Raw genomic sequence first — 16062 nt, forward strand, 5'->3', positions numbered from 1 at the left:
TGGTGTTTAAATGAGTTCATACTAACGGGCCAAAAATGTGCCAAGCAAACATCCCCTACACATTTACTCTACACCAGCCTGAAAGTTACACAACATTCTAAACATGATGCGTGAATTTCGCAGCAGAAATTAAGATATGAGACTCAAACCAGGCAACATTTTTCCAATCTTCTATTCTATTTTTTGGCTGAATAATACACAGTAGTTCTCAAGACCAACAGTAAGAAAAATGAAGAATAATCACAAACAATGGAAACAAGTGAAATGTTTTTAATAAACTTTACAGATGTATTACATTGCTTGCATAAAAAGTAAAGCGAAACTGTTTCACATATCTAACTTAAAGACTATAGCATGATCCTCTTGGCAAACAAAGTAAATATATTTTTATTTTCACAGATCTAAGCAATTCTGTGGGATGTAATAAATACCGTTGTGATAACACTGTTGTGAACAAAACATGATTTTAATAAGCACAAACACCAAAAGTATAAAATATAAGTATAAGAGTATAGAATTCATTATACAGCCTGTTGCACTGATGGGTTCATTGCATGCTGTCAGTATTAATGGCAGAGTAAGTGCTGAAATCTGAGCTCTGGGCTATCGTCTTCTTTGGTCTCTGTGACGACTGGCGGAATTCCAGTGCAGCATAACACAGTTCTTCATCCTAAAGATATATTTATTTAGAATTATCATCATCTATTGATTTAATATGCTAAAATGAATTCACTGCTAAACATTAATGAGGAACAGCAGAAAATAAATGCTAGCAGTACCGTAGTTTTCGGACCATAGGCACCATAAGGTGCACTGTCAATGAACGGTCTGTTTTCATACATAAGGCACACCGGATTATAAGGCGCAGTAAGCGAAACAAAACAGTCAGATAAGTCAAACTTTACTCAACTCATTCTTCTTGCTTCCTCTACTTCCGTACTATTGATTCATTAATGTTGAATCCTCTCGCAGCTGCTCTATTCCAGTGTTGCTGGGAGTATATTAATGACTAACCGCGTATTGTGGATGGATTATTCCAGTTGTTCTCCTGAAGTTTGGTCAGTTTACAGCATCCCAACATGCGATTGCATTTGTCCCTCATCATCGGGAACCCTCATGTTAACTTTTATGGAGTGGAAAAAGTTAGCGTTCATCCTCCAGCTTCACTGTGTTTGTTAGGCTAACATAGCTGTGTCGCTAGCGATCACATAGCAGATCATTATATATCAGCTAGTCCAACTTCAGTAACCCTACAAATGTCACTGCTGTTTAGTTTTCTGTCTTCATTTATGTTGGAAGTGATAGCAGAGCAGTATGTTTTAAATTTTTCAGAAATCTCTCAGTCAGAACATGCAATATCATGTTTAGGTTGAAACTAGCGAGCTAACTTCCTGCTAACTTCTAACTCTGTTAAATTTAATAAATTATGTTTTCATGGATGCCTGGATGTTAAACTTAATTGTTACACTTGGTAAAGCAGCAATGCTGATTATTTTATTAAAGTTGAAATAATTTAGACAGTTTTTAACTCTCAGTGATGCTGCAGTGTTCGTTTGACTTTGGGAACTGAAGCGGACGGAGTTTTGGACCCAGATTACTCCGAGTCCGCTAGGCTCCTGACTACGGTAGCTGTAATGCTCCGACAATCCAGAATTCATACATAAGGCGCACCGGATTATAAGGCGCACTGTCGATTTTTGAGAAAATTAGGATTTTAAGTGCGCCTTATAGTGCAGAAAATACGGTATTATAAATATTAAATATCAGTACATATAAAGACTGATGAAAGTTCTTAATTACCTCATTCCATCTTTTCTGTACTCTTTTGCTGTATCTTTTCTCATCATCCTGAGGTGTCTTAGCTATAGAAATTAACATAGTGTTATTATAATTCAGTACACCAAAAGAAAACAACTATAACCAGATTAAAGGAAAAATCATAGTAAAATTATAATAGCAGAATTATAGAGAAAGTGAAAATATTTCAATTTTAGAGACAAAAACTTAATTTAATCATGATGGCAAAATGAGCACGGAAATAAAGAGATGAAGAATAATTTGGTAGACAAATTAAACGTTGAGGACTTACCTGTCTTCTGACAGTAATAAATCAAAAGAGAAGAGAGAAGTGATGAGATAACAGCAAAAGCTGGACACAAGGAATAAAGTAGCATCCAACAAGTTTCATGATGGTGCTCACTTGAAGCTGTAAAACAGCGGTTCTCACTTGAACCTGAAAAACAAAAGTTATCGAGGTTAGCTCATTGTGTAGACTGATGATAACATACAGTGGGGCAAAAAAGTATTTAGTCAGCCACCGATTGTGCAAGTTCCCCCACCTAAAATGATGACAGAGGTCAGTAATTTGCACCAGAGGTACACTTCAACTGTGAGAGACAGAATGTGAAAAAAAAAATCCATGAATCCACATGGTAGGATTTGTAAAGAATTTATTCGTAAATCAGGGTGGAAAATAAGTATTTGGTCAATAACAAAAATACAACTCAATACTTTGTAACATAACCTTTGTTGGCAATAACAGAGGTCAAACGTTTACTATAGGTCTTTACCAGGTTTGCACACACAGTAGCTGGTATTTTGGCCCATTCCTCCATGCAGATCTTCTCGAGAGCAGTGATGTTTTGGGGCTGTCACGGAGCAACACAGACTTTCAACTCCCGCCACAGATTTTCTATGGGGTTGAGGTTTGGAGACTGGCTAGGCCACTCCAGGACTTTCAAATGCTTCTTACGGAGCCACTCCTTTGTTGCCCGGGCGGTGTGTTTTGGATCATTGTCATGTTGGAAGACCCAGCCTCGTTTCATCTTCAAAGTTCTCACTGATGGAAGGAGGTTTTGGCTCAAAATCTCACGATACATGGCCCCATTCATTCTGTCCTTAACACGGATCAGTCGTCCTGTCCCCTTGGCAGAAAAACAGCCCCATAGCATGATGTTTCCACCCCCATGCTTCACAGTAGGTATGGTGTTCTTGGGATGCAACTCAGTATTCTTCTTCCTCCAAACACGACGAGTTGAGTTTATACCAAAAAGTTCTACTTTGGTTTCATCTGACCACATGACATTCTCCCAATCCTCTGCTGTATCATCCATGTGCTCTCTGGCAAACTTCAGACGGGCCTGGACATGCACTGGCTTCAGCAGCGGAACACGTCTGGCACTGCGGGATTTGATTCCCTGCCGTTGTAGTGTGTTACTGATGGTGACCTTTGTTACTTTGGTCCCAGCTCTCTGCAGGTCATTCACCAGGTCCCCCCGTGTGGTTCTGGGATCTTTGCTCACCGTTCTCATGATCATTTTGACCCCACGGGATGAGATCTTGCGTGGAGCCCCAGATCGAGGGAGATTATCAGTGGTCTTGTATGTCTTCCATTTTCTGATGACCGCTACCACAGTTGATTTTTTCACACCAAGCTGCTTGCCTATTGTAGATTCACTCTTCCCAGTCTTTTACTCCTCTAAATATACCTCTCAATATTGTAGCCAAATAGTTCAGTCTTTTTCATGTCTGACTTTTATCCATTACGTATTTGGCTCGTCTGTGTGGGCAGCTGCATATGTCAGTCGAGCTTGAAGATGTCGATTTTGGAGCAGGGACTTCTTTACTGGTCAACACCCTCTCAGTCCATGGCAATGTAAAACTCAATTCACTGTGGGCAGTGATGCTGGCATTTGAGGAGTTTTCAGTTCATGGCATGTTTGAGCACTGAATTGTCCCTGAACATCTTAACCAGATTCCTCCTATTTCAGGGTTAGTCTGAGTCTTCTTCCTTGGCAAAATGGCAACATCCAAATAAGTTGCACTTATTTATAATTGTCTCAACTGATAATCTTGGACTCTACAGTCATTTAGAAAGGTCTCCAAGAGACCTTCCCAACTTATACAATTCTCTTTCTTAGGTCTTCACTTAGTTCCTTGGGGTTTCCCATTGTTCTGAGTATTGGTCAATCCAAAGATTGCTAACAAATAAATTATTATGGTTATAATTATTGTACAAATTGATATGTTTGCAAAAAGAAACTACCAAATGTAGTCAGTTGTGATCACTAATGAGACATTAATATGCCTTGACTTTGTCTGGTTCAAAGACATTGTAGAACCTTCAGCACCTCCTTTTAATACATTACTTGTTACTTTACTTAAAAGTAATGCTATGCTTTGCATAATTACTTGCCAGGAAAAATTATTTGTTACACTACTCATATGTTACATTAAGTTAGTCATTACTCCATAAAATGACCTGAAACACATCGTTTGATAATAACCAGCTAATGTAGGCTACAGCCCCATGTACCAACACAAATCTCGATCTTAATGGGGACACAGGTACAATATTTCTTTCAGTTTTTAGATAGGAACATTAACCTGACAACACAAAGCAAAGATTAAAACCAGCTCAAAGAAACTTGAAAATGATCGACACAGTCATTCTACTTTAGAAACATGAACAGGTAGAAATGGTGACTATTAGCCTCAATGCTCATCACTGTTTTTTGTCCCTGTTGAAGATCAGTCAGTTTGTTCTCAGCTTTAAAATTTCTCTCAGTTCTTGTCTAGCTTTGTGTTAGCATGTTGTGTATGTAGATGCTTGCAAAGAGTTAATGTTGTGTTAGCAGTATAATGTGGTTGTTTCTGTCCTGGAAGCTGTTTCCGCTTGACCATCGTGCTTGTGTCCTTTTGTGCAATAAAAATGTAATTAATGTCCACTCCTCAAAAGCTGTATTGCTGTACTGCTCCACCAATTTTCTCCTCTCAGACATGAACTGAAATCACCTGATTTTAACAATGTGCAAATGGTTTCTGCCGCACAGCAAATGAATGAACCTTTGTAACGCAAGTGACAACATAATTGTAACTGTAATGTGCTGCATTATTGAATTTGTACAGTAAAATGTTACTGGAAAATATAATGTGATTACAGTAATGTGTTATTTTTTAATGTGTCACAGCCACCACTATACATATTTGAACCTGTACATATAATTTTGACCCTGTGTGAATGAGTGAAAATCCAAACAAATGCAGGAACCCTCTGTGAATTTTTGCATCAGACCTCACCAAAATCTCAACTGCTTTCAGCTCAGATTAAGCCAAATGCTATTTAGGTTGTGGACAGTGAATCACAACACAAAATACAACTTTTAAATATAGGAGCAAGTGATATAAAATTTTTATGTTCGAAATAAACATATTAGCTCCTCTAAAAAATTGCAACCAAAGTTGCAAGAAAAACAGTTTTTAAGTAATCTCAAAATCTGAAGCTCAAGTTTATTTTTTATTCTATTGCTCTAATGCCAGCATTGAACATTACTATATATGATAGTTTCAATAGTAAAACTAATTGTCTATGAATTATCATAACAAAGTAGAAATTAGAGTACAAAAGATCATATAACCTTGCAAGATATGTGCTTTAAAACTTCAGACGAAGTTGTACAGTATAAATGTTCTCATTTTTACCTACATTCTGACACCAGGCTCATCTTTTAGCCACAAAGATGAGGGCTTTTTACAGATGTAGTTGATATTATAGAGGATAACCCAGAATGTGCTGTAACAGCATCTAGCTTGTTTTAAAGAAGTAAAATGAATAAATAAATAAATAAAATATTTAGTAACGGCCACGTCATTGACTTGATTTCAGTTTAGAATGCAGTTTGCTTACTGGCAAAAGCTTAAGACAGCTTTATTTAAGGCCAAGCAAAGCATTCTGAGGGACGGAAAGTGTTAAAACACCACAAAGAAAACATAAAAAATTTGCATTTCATTTACAACTCCGTTTGTCAAAAAATTAAAAAAAATTGCATCTTTCTTGTTTCATTTTAAATTTATTCTGGTGGCATGCAAATCATCATAATCATTCACCTACTATCTACTAAACAATCAAACTGTCCATTTTAAAATGCATCATAATGTAGGATCATATCTTCTTACTGTGGTTAGTTTTTCAAAGGGCTAAAAAACAGTGCACAGATAATGCAAGACTCACCAGAATCCTTATGAAGCAGGATCTTTGTTGTGATATTACTATATGTGCGCACATATCTTTGGATAATTTTTTCTTCATCCTTAACCTTGAGCTCTTCAGTTCCGCAGTAGTAAAGGCCTTCATCAGTCTCAGTGATGTTTGTGATCAGCAGGTCATAAGATTGAGAGAAATTGTTCTTTACCAGATGAAAATCAGGAAATGGATTCAGGAGATGGAAGAAAGTAGACTCATAATCTGAGTGTGGGGCACCATATCTCCGATCCAGCCTGGTTTTTAATACCAGGGAAGGCTGCTTCTCATGAGAACAATTCCTGTACCACACTATGTATACTCCAACTGATGATTTACAATCACAGTAGAGAGTGATGTTTTCTCCTGGTCTCACTCTCATCTCTATCACTGATTCATTTCTCAGATCTTGACTCGAAGATAAAGCTCCTGGAAGACACAAACAAACAAAAATTAAAGTATGTTCACATATGCACAATTTTTAAACATTCAGAATGAGAAAAATGTTTATTGTTAAAATGGGATATTGAAAAACATTTAGATGATTTACCTAAAAGAACAACCAGAAATGCATGCACCCCGTCCATGTCTAATGACGATAACCTGGAGTTAGAAGACAACAACACTTCCTATTAACAGATGTCATGACCTATGCACATTTTTCCATTAAAGGAAATGTAAGTTGTGATTGGCCTGCTGAATGGAACATTTCTTTGTGGTTGTTTTCTATAGGTGCAACACCAAGTGATGTTATGATGGTAACCAGAAAGATCATTTTCCAAAAATGAACAAAAAAAGAAAGAAAAGAAGGAAAAACAACAAAAAACACACACACTGTAAAAAAAAAAAATCAATAATCAATTACACTTTATTGAAAGCTTTTATTAAAATCAATTTATACATGCATTTTAAATATGTATACATACCTAGACCTTCTAGTCATGCACAATTATTGTTTAACCACGTTTTATATCACTGGAATCTGAAGAAGTTGCCCTCTGTTGGGTTATAAATAAAGAAAATATGTCCACATTAACAACGATGGAGGACACAAACAGAATCAAAAATTAATATTAAAATTTCTTGATTTAAGATCCTCCTCTAAACAGACCATCTATCGTTATGTTATTGGTTCCCTTTAGGTGGTGATCTCAGTGTTAAAATTTGGCAGCAATAATGAGCAGCGCATAATTGATATTATCTATGCAAGATACCAGGGGACCATGGGCAGTGTAAATAACTTGGGTGGAGCCCGAATAAAAAAACCCCTTCAAAACACTGCAGTATGAAAAGTAATGCTGAGGTTTCTTGATGATGCTGTAGTTCACTTGGTGTTGATTATATTGTTTTTTTTATATAATACCACACTGGATGATCAGTCCTCTGTCATTCTGCAGCATGAGACAGAGCCTGTATGGTGACCAACCTTGACTTTAAGGACACAAGGAAAATGATTACAATTTGTTTCAAATATCATTTCTTGGAAAAACAAAAAAGGTAATCTTGAAAGTGCTGTCACAAATAACACTTCCTAATATTATTATTTTCTGAATTGTGCTGATTCTCCCTCTCTCTCTCTCTCGCTATATATATATATATATATATATATATATATATATATATATGTATATGTTTTTTTTTCTGAAAATACATTCTAAACTACTGACAATAAAACAAATCACATTCTGCACTTAATACTGGTTCAACAGCCTGAAGGTTTGTGCATGCTTGTGAGGGACTGTTTATCATTGTGGGTTTCCTGTGACTTTCACAGAACAGGGGGTTGTTAACGTTGGGTTTACTGTCAACTTATATTGTTGTAACTTCTTGTAGACTACATAGCTAGGTTGAAAGTGAAAGTGCTTTCACAAAAATACATTCTAATCTTATTAGTTTCTGAATTTCCTTGAAGAAAAATGAATAAAACCACTGTCATTAGTATTAACATGAGTTACATTTCTACTAAATCTGTTTATCCTTTAAGTAAAGTTTTGTAATTAAATGAGTTAATCAGATTAACCTGTAGATAAAGCACATCTGTACACAGCAACAGGAAGAGGAAGTCATCCAATATCAGTCATCCCATAGCAAGTCATCTACTAGTTTCTTCACAACTGGTGGTTGCCAGATCAGAATGGTCTCTAAACCTGTGAGACTGGGACCTTGTTGACTTGATCCTACATTGTCGCCATGTTCCTCAAACTTGGGTCCTCTATCAAGTTTGAGGGTTCTGCACAGTATTTTAACTATTCTTAGAACCTCTTCTGGACGGAGACCTTTGATGTTGTGTCTGCAATGTACTGGAATCTTACAGTTTGGGTTTACTGGTTTTATTGCCCCTAATACCACTGCAACTACTATGTGAAATACAGTGTTCCACATTTGATTCAGTTGTTCCTTGTGCCCCGGTACATTACAGTTTTCTTATATGCCTTCTTCCTGATTCTGCTGTTTAATAGGACTGCCACATCTTTCACAACCTAGTGGTGTTTTGTCACCACTAGGGTTTGACAGGTTGTGCTCTCTTGTCCTCAGCCGTTGGTGCCTTAGGAAACCCACGGCAGTTACTGAGCTATATAAACAAATCAATATGCTACACAGATGTTCATGTACACTATCTCGTTGTAGAGTCTTTACAATATATAGCACCTTGAGTTGATTGGTGTTGGGATTTGATGCAATATAAATTGAACTGAATTGTTGTGCTCAGGAGTTAAAGTGTGCAGATTTGACAGATGGGGTAACTCTAAGATTGGATGTTGTGTGGACAAAAAAAACCCAAAAACATTTTGTTGCTCTGAAATTCACTACCCTTTGTGGATTTAACCAATAGTTGCAGAAGCAGGTATTACATGGGCTATCATCACTGTTTTTCAACCCCAGAGAATGTAAAGGCAATATAAAATATTAAATTGACTGAGTGAATCTAAATCTAGTCAATTTAAATTAATGTTTACTAGCCTTGATGATTCTCGTTGGTCTATAGGATATACATGTATTCGTCGCTATCCTGTATGTATACTATTCTGCTCCTGGCAGCTACGCCCCTTTTATTTGGATCAGCTTTCCTCCCTTTAACTTTATTCATCCACATTTATTGCCAATATGAGTAACCAACAAACAAAAATCTAGACAATTATATCAAAATTAATTGCTTGTTTTTGCCATTGAAACTAACTTTTGTGATCAAATCACACACTGAGCTGCTGTGTCGCAATTTTTTTTTTCTCATTTGCCTGAACAGTGTGTTTATCCATGTGGACATTTGCATATCCAGTGTCCATTACAAATAGAATAGAATAGAAAAATCTCAAATCTTGTTTCCAGGTAATGAACTTCACCAAGATTTCCCACATTGTCCAGTTTACTTCTCACAAATATTCATGTGTAGTTATTTTGGTAAACTAAAATCCATATTCACTTGTCAATTTGGAAATACGCTAGCTGGAGGACTCAAATCAGTTTAAACTAAGTAAAATGACATGCATACAATCTGTACTGGAAGCTAATGAGCTTCAGGATGATGTTTTTCAATAATACCCTCATCTCCCTTTATGTGAGAAAACTTTAGCAAATTTAAGGATTTTCTGTTGTACCAATCACCATTGCTAAGTTACTGTACATGTATGTTGATGAGAAAAATACTTTTGAAATAGTTATATTACTCTATTAGAAATGAGGAGAATAACTATTTTAATTGAGTCAAAACTCAAATTTTTAGATGCTGCTGTATTTGTTTATGTGATTTTTTCATGTGGCTGTTTTCTGTTCTAAATCAAATCAAATCAAATCACTTTCATTGTCACGTCACATGAGCAGGTACACTGGTACAGTACATGCGAGTGAAATTCTTGTGTGCGAGCTTCACAAGCAACAGAGGTGTGCAAAAATACAATAACATAAAACAAGCAAAATATAAGAATGGCTAAATCTTAGAGTAATAAATATATGTACAATATAAGAGTGCATGCATTACTGGATGTGTATACTAAATATGTTTTTCTACGTGTGTGTGTGTGTATATACATATTTTACAAATTAAATAGAGTAAACAATAAAATAAAATATATAAAATATACAGAGGTTGGTAGTTGGACATGTGCAAAACAAGTGGCATTTATATACAGTGTGGAGTGCATAATGTTGAAGTTCCAGTAGTGAAGGTGAGGTGTCTATGAAGTGTTCAGCAGTCTGATGACGTGGTGGAAAAAGCTGTCTCTCAGTCTGCTGGTAAGGGACTGGATGCTGCAGAACCTCCTTCCTGATGGAAGTAGTCTGAACAGTTTATGGCTGGGGTGACTGGAGTCCTTGATGATCCTCCCCACTTTCCTCAGGCACCGCTTCCTGTTGATGTCCTGGAGGGAGGGAAGCTCACCTCCAATTATCCGTTCAGAGCACCGCACTACTCTCTGGAGAGCTTTGTGGTTGTAAGCGGTGCTGTTGCCATACCAGGTGGTGATGCATCCAGTGAGGATGCTCTCAATGGCACAGCGATAGAAGGTCCTGAGGATGCGGGGGTTCATGCCAAATCTTTTCAGTCTCCTGAGAAAGAAGAGGCGCTGCTGCGCCTTCTTCACTGTTTTGTTTGTGTGTACTGACCACGTAAGATCCTCAGCCAGGTGTACTCCAAGGAACCGGAAACTGCTCACTCAGCGCCGTTGATGGTGATGGGGGTGTGTACTTCTCTGCACCTCCGGAAGTTCACTATCAACTCCTTTGTCTTTGCGACGTTGAGGGTGAGATGGTTGTCTTGACACCAGTGGGTCAGGGCGCTGACCTCCTCCCTGTAAGCCGTCTCATCACCGTTGGTGATAAGACCCACCACTGTAGTGTCGTCCGCAAACAATGATGTTGGAGTTGTTAGTGGCCGTACAGTCATAGGTGTAGAGTGAGTACAGGAGAGGGCTCAGTACACACCCCTGTGGAGCACCAGTGTTCAGTGTGATGGGGGATGAGGTGATGCTGCCCAGTCTGACCACTTGGCGTCTGTCAGATAGGAAGCTAAGGATCCAGCTGCAGAGGGAGCTGCTCAATCCTAGATCCTGCAGTTTCCTGTCCAGCTTCGAGGGAACGATGGTATTGAATGCTGAGCTGTAATCTACAAACAGCATTCTCACATACGTGTCTCTCTTCTCCAGGTGTGACAGGGCAGTATGTAGTGTCAGGGCTATGGCATTATCAGTGGACCTGTTGTCGCAGTATGCGAATTGTAGAGGGTCCAGTGAGTTGGGTAGTGAAGAGCAAACGAATTCCCTGACCAGCTTCTCGAAGCATTTGCTTACGATGGGGGTCAGGGCTACAGGTCGCCAGTCGTTCAGTGATGAGATGGTGGAGGATTTGGGCCATTTTGAAGCAGGCTGGGACTACAGACAGAGAGAGGGAAAGGTTGAAGATGTGTGTAAACACTCCAGCCAGCTGAGCCGCGCATGACTTGAGGATGCGGCTGGGAATCCCGTCCGGACCAGTAGCTTTGCGTGCGTTCACCTTCCTGAAACACTTCCGCACATCCTCCTCAGACACAGTGTGCGCGCAGACGTCATCCGCGGTGCGCACACAGAGAGGCTGTGGTCTGCAGTGTGCAGGAATTAACCTTCCTAAGCTATGATGTTTGTTCTCAGGTTTGACAATAATTCCCAGAAAAATATTGTATAGCGCTGGTTTGTACTACAGTGATTGCTTTATATTATCTTTTTGTCCAATACCACAAACAAAACATTTTGATTGTGAGCTGAATGAGAAATATCACCTGAGAATTACACCGCAAAAAGTTGTTTTTTCAACCCATTAAGTTATCCTACAGGGTTTGGCCGCAAGAGCATTTATAACGCTGACTTAGAGGATAAATAGACATTATATGACAGTTGAGGCAAGTTCATAAACATTGAGGTAAAAATAAATGATGCTGAATTAGATAACTGATATAAATATATCTAATAAAATAACTAATATAACCCAACAGCCAAACAACCCAAACACAGATTTGCGCGTTAATGCGGCTATGGCGTTAGCGAGATTAACCCTGACATCACTAATATATATGTATATATTATATATATATATATATATGTGTGTGTGTGTGTGTGTGTAATAAAACACACTTATTAACTATAAAGAACAACAACAACAAAAAGCTAGTAATTTTAACAATTTTTTTTTCATGATGTCAAATCGTATATATTAGTTTTGTTCATGTCAGAGCAATTGTTAATATCTGTAAGTTAAAGATGGTAGGTTTTTATTTCCACTGTATAACAATAACCAGACATAAATATTTCTTTGTCATTTCTGTGGGAGGAAAAAACATAACTATTATTATTACATGGTGCAAGTGTTGATAGCAGAGATGCTGAAATCAGAAATCTGGGCTGTCCTCTTCTTCTTTGGTCTCTGTGATGCCTGACGGATTTCCAAAGGAGCATAATACACTTCGTCATCCTAAAATGTCATAATAATTTAGATGTATCATGATATACTTGTGTAATATGATAAATGTATTTTACTGTTCAATATCTTGATCATCATGACTACAGAAAATAAGTAGTAGCTGTAGTATACATATATCATATCACTGATGTGAAGACTGATGAAAGCCATTAATTACCTGATTTCTTGTAGTCTGGTCTCTTCTCTCATACTGTTTTTCATCAACTTGAGGTTCCTTAGCTACAGAAATGAACAACATGTAATTAAAATGAATATAAAATAAATATTAAAATATATCACAATATTAATTATGGTAATACATTAAAAGATACATTCATTTTAATCAGCCACTTTTCCCCCAGTTTTTTTTTCTTCCAAAAACTCAATTTAATAGTGATGGTCAAATGACCAGAGGAATAAAGTGATAAAAAGTAACTGGCTGGACAAAATGAAACATTGAGGAGTTACCTGTCTTCTGACAGTAATAAATCAAAAGGGAGGAGAGGAGAGATGAGAGGATAGCAAAAGCTTAACAGAGAGAATAGAAGAGCATCCAGCAAAGAGCACAGTCGGGCTGAGTCTCACGGTGATGAGGTTCACTGGAATCTGAATGAAAAAAAACCAACACACCAGATATCTAGAAATTGTGAAAATTTAGACACTGTGACATTACAGACGAACATGATTGATGTGCTCAGTTTCATCTTTAATTCTAGGGATGGAACAAAAATCCAAGCATCTTACATCATGCATGCATGGGTTTCAATAGTGGAAATTCAGTTTCTCTTTCAATCCATAATCTTGCCGCCACTTTGACCATTAAACAAGTACGGGGTTATGTAAGACCTGATTTTCTTTCTGTGCTTAGTTTGTCAGATCCTTTAAACAATTCACAGAAAATGTATTAATGATACACAGATTACTTACAAAAGAAAATCCTCGTTGTGATGTTACCATATGTGCGTACATATCCAGGAGTAATTAGTTTCTTATCCGTAAGCGCAAGCTTTTCAGTTCCACAGTAGTAGAGACCCTCATTGGAATCAGTGATGTTTGTGATCAGCAGCTCGTAAGATTGAGAGGACTCATTCTTCGCCAGGTGAAAATCAGGGAATGGATTCAGAATGTTTCTGTAAGCAGCCCCATCATTTGAACTTTGGTCCCCATTTCCTATACCACACTATGTAAACTCCAACTGACGATTTACAATCACAGTGTAGAGTGATATTTTCTCCTGGTCTGATTGCCATCTCTATCAGTGAGTCATATCTGAGATCTTGACTGGAAGTTAAAGATCCTGGAGAAACCCCCCCCAAACAAAATTAAAGGTTGTTTGCATCTCCATGGCATTACAAAAATGAACATCAATAAAGATGGAATAAATATGATTTACCTAAATGAACAATCATAAATACATGCAGCCCGTCCATGTGTGATGATGATGACATCCTGGAGTTAGAAGGCAACACCATGACCTACTAACAGATGTCATGAGCCATGCAGATTTTTCCATTCAAGGAAATGTTAGTTGTGATTGGTTGCTGAGCGAAATTCTTTGTGGTTGCTTTCTATAGGCTTTTTAAGTTATCTTTTACTGATGTAAAAGATAACTTTCAAAAAACAAAAAAAGCGTAAACAAATTGCACATTCAAGTTTATAAGCCCTAGATTTCGTCCAGAGCTTTGATTTATTTCTTCATGTCTTCATTTCAGAAAAGATATTCATAATACAAAGAAGACTTTCTAGTTGTCCACAAGTTTTATTTAATTATATTTGGAACGCCTATGTGAAAGATTTTATAGTCCTAGCCCAATCTAAAACAAAAAAAACAAACAAACAAATAAACAAAAAAAATCTTTCTTCCCCAGTAAATTTGCATAGTGCAAAAGCAATCCAAATATGTTCTTCAAAGACCATGCAGTCGCTTAACTGACTTGACCCACCTGTAAATCGTAGCAGTTAGAAGTCAAGAAAATGAAGAAAGTGCCCATTAGAGGTTATATATTATTACCGTAATGTATGTTAATGTATGGTAATATATTAAGCAGAAAGTCAGGCAAAGTAAAATATTTATATAGAGACACAATACTGCTGTCTTTACTGGCGTAAGTTAATTCCAAAGATGGAGCTTGATCAATCCTTTTAATTAAGGTCAAATCCAGTAACTAGTTTATATTAAAACCTGTACAAAGTCAGCATGTGATACAGAAACTGATTTTTATCAATAACACAGCCTGAAACACACATGCTTAATGATTATATGATTATATGCATGCCTTAGTGTGTACACCTGAAGTGGGAGCCACCTGGCTACACTCATAAAAGAGTTTAAATATTAAGTTTACATGTTAATAAATTCATGAATAAATGAGATACACTTTTACTGTAACCATATGAACAAATGGATTATTTTACTTACTCCCAGTAAGTGTGAAAGCATTGAGCAATTACATGATTGTCTCAGTGCACCAAATGCTCAAAACTAAAACTATAAAATCTCTTTTTTTCTCTCTATTTTTTTCTTTACAATCTATGCAGAGTGGGAAAGATGTAATTTTTGATTATGGCATGGTTCCCTTTGGGATACCCCTGTGAACAAAAGATTGTTAGGGGATGGTAGAGTTTCAATTTCAAGAAAGTACGGTATCTTGCATTGGTGCCACATTTACATACTGTGATCTTTCCAGAAAATACAGGGTTGTTATCTTTCAGTACATACACTTTCAAACTGTACTTTATTTGCACTAAATATCAAGTGATAAGTATTCATAAGTGTTTAAATAATAAATTGTCCATGAAAGTATTTGGGTGGATGCTAACAGAAGTGTGGGAAGCAGAGGCATCTGTTATGAAGTGGGTCCTCTACTGTGTGGAAGGTTGGTGGTTTGATCCCTTGTTGCTCCAGTCTGCATACCAAAAACCCTTGAAGAAGTTACTAACCTCAAGTTGCTCTCCTATTCATCTGTCGGAGTATGATTGGTAGACAGGAAGCCCTTAAGCATAGAAGAAAGTGAATGAGACATGTCATATAAAATGATTTGAGTGCTCTAGGACAGCGGTACCCAACCACCGGTCTGGGAGTCATTTGGTACCGGGTTGCGAGAGTTGAGACTCGGGTGTGAAATTTATGGTTTTCAGGGTTTTTACCAGTTTTTATCATTATTTATTTTTTATCCTTAACTCGCTTTCACTGGGTGTTTTCCTGTGTGTTATGAATAAATCTTCTTTTTTTTTGGTACCAGCACTGATTTTATTTTGTTGTATTTATCCACGAGACCTTAAAGGCCGGTCTTTGGCGCAAAAAAGGTTGGCGAATAGGAAAGTAGAAAAGTAGAATAGAGTAGAGTAGAGCTCTAGGAGAGTAGATAAGTGGTTCAAGGTTCTTTATTTGTCACATGCATAGTTATACAAGTATAACACACAGTGAAATAACACACAGTGAAATGTAGCCTGACACGCTCCTCGACATGTGCAACAAAATTGGGGGGGGGGTGTAGAGGAAGAACATATATATATATACATATACAGTGGGGCAAAAAAGTATTTAGTCAGCCACCGATTGTGCAAGTTCCCCCACTTAAAATGATGACAGAGGTCAGTAATTTGCACCAGAGGTACAC

At 37.3% G+C, this 16062-nt stretch overlaps 1 long non-coding RNA gene across 1 annotated transcript; it reads right to left on the reverse strand.

The window, feature by feature from the left end:
• Positions 1-255: 255 nt before the first annotated feature.
• Positions 256-7595, reverse strand: LOC113023281 (uncharacterized). Its single transcript, XR_013909680.1, has 4 exons — positions 6011-7595; positions 2090-2233; positions 1801-1862; positions 256-670 (listed from the first exon to the last, which is right to left on the reverse strand). It is a non-coding gene; the product is annotated as an uncharacterized LOC113023281 (long non-coding RNA).
• Between the last annotated feature and the right edge of the window lie 8467 nt (positions 7596-16062).

This window comes from Astatotilapia calliptera, chromosome 6 (genome assembly GCF_964374335.1).
Source record: "Astatotilapia calliptera chromosome 6, fAstCal68.1, whole genome shotgun sequence".
NCBI classification, from domain to species: Eukaryota; Metazoa; Chordata; class Actinopteri; order Cichliformes; family Cichlidae; genus Astatotilapia; species Astatotilapia calliptera.